We start from the raw sequence: 4,160 nt of genomic DNA, 5'->3' as shown, positions 1-4,160 counted from the left end.
GCTTTGGCGCCTAGCGTTGCGGTAGTGGGTCCCGGAAAGGCCGCGAGCGCCCCCACCCGCCGCCGCGCCTGTCATCACTGTCAGGAGCCCTGGCAGGCAGGGACAGCCCCGGGAGTGTTGAGCACCACAGTGAGGGAGAACTTACAGTTACTCCACCTGAAGAGGGCTGAGTTGTCAGTCCACGGCAGAAAGATGAATGTGCACACCTTTTTCACTTTTTCTTGGTATCCTAATGATCAAAATGGCGAAACTGGGGCCGAGGAGATGGCTCAGTAGAATAAGCGCTTCCCTGGCAAGCGCTAGGGTCTGAGTTCAATCCCCAGTTCCACAATAAAAAAAAAAAAAAAAAAAAAAAAAGTCAGCAGTTGGCAAAGAAGTGCTGATGGCATGCGTTAGAGAGTTGTAAATATTTGAGTTCAGAATTCATGCTCTCTCTTGCCACAGTTGAAGTTTCTGGAGTTGCCCTATTCTGACTTTGCCCTTGGGTGTCTTTCTGTGTGTATAAAGAGGGGTTCATAAAAATGTGTGAACTCACTATGTTGCCAGAGCTGGTCTTGAATTCCTGTGCTCAAAGGATGCCCCTTAGCCTCCAGAGTAGCTGGAAACTGAAGTGTGTGTCACTGCATTTTTTTTTTTTGACTGCATTTTGAGGAATCAATCATGTTTGTTACACTTCGTTCTCAGGTATTTAGTTTCACAACTCAAAAGTAGTACTAAGTGTGTATATGTGGCCATGTGGGTTTAAGCTTGGTTTCTGTTTCTTGAATTTATCCTCACTTAGAATCCTATTGAAATGAGGGCTGGAGAGATGGCTCAGTGGTCTAGAGCACCTACTTAGAACAAGCTTAGCAAAGCATCAGGGACCGCGGTTCAATCCCCCAGCACCACATGCCGGCCAGCCCCGCCCCCTGGTGGGCTGAGCTGGCCACACACACACACCACACACTCTCTCTCTCTCTCTCTCTCTCTCTCTCTCTCAAATAAATAAAAATTAAAAAAAAATAAAGAATCCTATTGAAATGAAAGGCAGTTCGCGTTCACTATATTTTTGGCTAGCTTAGCCCACCCTGAGGGCAGGGCTGGGGCAGCATGTGGTACTGGAAATGAACCACGCGGTCCCTTTTGCCTGGCTAACCCTGCCTACGCAGGTGCTGTAGACTGCTGAGCTATCTCACAGGCCCCATTTTGGTTCACTATTGTCTTCATCTTGCTCCTTTTTTTAAATTTGTTTTTTGAGGAAATGTCTCATAAGTTCAGGCTGGCCTCCAATTTATAATCCTCTGCATCAGCCTCCAGAGTGAGGAGGACCCCCAAATTGCTTGTTACTGAGCCTCTTCAAATCTTAGATGTTACTCCTTCTTGACTTTCTATTATATATACACCACTACGAAGGCAAAAATTGGAGCCAACTATGTACAATCCATTGTGTGTTCCATGCAACTTCAGAGATGTTAAACTGTGATGCCTTGGTTAAATGTCTGGTATGTACTAGTCAATGTTAGATGTGTGAAGATACAGATTTTAAAAGTATTAATGCCCAACATTGCTGGGCGATGTGGGGGAGAGATCCAGAAAGCAAATAAAAATTGTCTTTTGTCTGATCTGAGGCATCTTATTGGTGCTTTTATAAGCTATGCACTGAAGGTCTTTTTTTCTTTTCCCACTGAAGGTTTTTTTAAACACAGCAAGGCTGCCACCTGGCTGATGGTAGCTGTAAATGTGTTTTGGGTTGTAAAATAAGGTACATGATGGTTTCAGCTTGATTAAAACATGAGAATGTAAAGCCCAGAGTGGTGGCCTACGCCTGTAATCTTAGCACTCATGAGGCTGAGGCAGGAGGAACTGAGGCTGGAGGATCGTTGTGAGTTTGAGACCAGCCTGGGCTACAAAGTGAGCTCAAGGCCAGCCTGAACTGCAGAGTCCCTATCTCAAAAAGACAAAAAAAGGGGAAGGGAGAATATGGTGTTAGAATCAATGTAATAATAGATAGGATGTGTGGGTATAAAAAAATAAAAGAGTAGTGTTATCAAGGAAGACCTGTCTTGTGAAGTTCACAATTGAAAATAATCTATAAAGCATCAAGTTGTGTTTTAAGATATTTTTCTTAGGTCTCTTTATGTGTATGTATTCTTAGTATGATGGTTAATGTATCAGTTGCTAAAAACATCTCATACTTTTTCACTGGTTTTTTTTTTTTTTTTTTTTTTTTGGTCTTTTCAAAACAATGTTACACTATGCAGTTCAGGCTGACCTTGAATTCACTATTTGGTCCAGGCAGGCCTCAAACTCAAGGCAGTTTTCCTGTCCAGGCAAGTCACACTTTATTTAGATAATACATTTCTTGTATAGTTTTGTTCCCAAAGAACTTTTCAATTTCTTTATTGATTAAAATTAACCCTCAGTATGCCTGTAAACTTTTTTTTTTTTTTGGTGGAACCGGGGATTGAGCTCAGACAAATGCTTATTCTACTGAGCTATTTCCTTGGCCCTTGTAAACTCTTGAAGATACCGAATTATAGTATTTAATAGAGGTCTACTTCCCTTCCCTATAGTATCTAAGAGAGGTCTACTTCTCTTGCTTTTGAAATATGTTGTACATGTTGCCTTTCTTTAGGTTTCTTCATTTTTCTGAAGAGCTTTTTTTCCCCTGTTTGAGACACCTTTGCTAGGTGATTCAGGCTGGCCTTGAATTCATTATGTAACCCAGGCTTCCCTGGAACTTGTGGATTCCTTCTGCCTCAGCCACTTGAGTTCTGTGGTTACTGGGATGCACTACTGCCCCAGATTTGTCATCCCCCACCCCCCAACCAGGGATTGAACTCAGGCCCTTGCACTTGCCAGGCAAGCACTTATTCTACTGAGCCATCTCCACGGCCCCTGCCCCAGGTTAATGAACATTCTTGGGAATTTATTCATTGCCAGGCATGGTAGTGTGTCTGTAGTCCCAGCTGTTAGGATACTGAGGAAGGAAGATTGCCATGGGTTCAAGACCAGCCTGGATTGCACTGTGAGACCCTGTGTTGAAAAGAAAAACCAAAAGGGAGGGGGTATTCAGAAGATTGGCAGGAAATAAATTTTCTGATTCTGTGTTTCTGAAAATAATTGTTTTGTCTCACTTTATTTAGTTTCATAGTTGTACTAGATATATAATACTATTTAATATTTTGTGTTAGTGCTTGGAAAATGCCAGTTTTATTCTGTTGTCTTCTATAATTAAGTGTTGTTATATCTGTTCAATGTTTATTTGCTCTTTTCTGTTAATAGTTGTGCTAACCACTTTCCTCCCCAAAAAAAGCCTTTAGCAAATTTTTAATCCAGTGTTTTGTTTTTTTTTTTTTTTGGTGTCAGGCTCAGCCTGGGGTGGCATGGGGCTGGCATGGCATGTGGTGCCAGGGATTGAACTGCAGTCCCTGCACTTGCCTAAGCAGGTGCTTTAAACCGCTGAGCTATCTTGCTGGCCCTTTATCCAGCTTTTTTCTTTTTTGATTTGTGGTACCAGGGATAGAACTTTTATACTTGCCAGGCTGGTGCTTATGCTGCTGAGTTATATATCCCTGGCCCTTATCCAGCTTTGTGAAATTGCATGCTTACAGGTTTTGGCGTAGATACTTTGTGATTTATTATGCTTTGGGCAAATGAAATTCCCAACCTGGAAGGTACCTGGGACTGAGTTTGTGTTCTCTAAAACCAATAAATGAATTTTTGGAACAGAAGGAGGTTAAGCGCAGAATATATTTATTGGGGAAAGAAAGTTTGTCAGAGAGGAACAAAAGGGGGGCCTGAGCGGGTTGTCCCTGGGAAGTGGTCTCTTCCAGGGACTTTTATAGTAAAACTGTGTGGTGAGGCAGCTCTAAGGTGGAAACTACGGGAACTTGCTTACGTGGACATGAGGTAGGAGAAAACTATGCTTAACCAATGAGATTTCAAGCACCATTTGCGCAGGTAAAAATTGCTTTAAGTCCAGGACCAAATGGGGAAGTGAGTCACGTAGCCACAGTGGGAACATCCTTGCGTTTTACAATTGTAAGGTATCTTGTCTTCTGTGTTATCCCCTTACTTTGAGGGCCTAGCTCTGACTGCCTATAATATTTCTATCTAATTTAGCTGCCTACAGTATTTTTGTTAAAAATGAGTATTTTCTTTTTTTTTTTTTTTTAATT

At 42.1% G+C, this 4,160-nt stretch overlaps 1 protein-coding gene across 1 annotated transcript in view; it reads left to right on the top strand.

The window, feature by feature from the left end:
• Positions 1 to 4,160, top strand: part of Lmnb1 (lamin B1) — a 68,744-nt gene that overhangs the window by 1,400 nt on the left and 63,184 nt on the right. The window lies entirely within an intron of this gene.

The sequence above is a fragment of the Octodon degus genome, unplaced genomic scaffold (genome assembly GCF_000260255.1).
Source record: "Octodon degus isolate 3935 unplaced genomic scaffold, OctDeg1.0 scaffold00040, whole genome shotgun sequence".
NCBI classification, from domain to species: Eukaryota; Metazoa; Chordata; class Mammalia; order Rodentia; family Octodontidae; genus Octodon; species Octodon degus.
The sequence above is the reverse complement of the archived record's forward strand: the minus strand, read 5'-3'. Positions and strand labels throughout refer to the sequence as shown.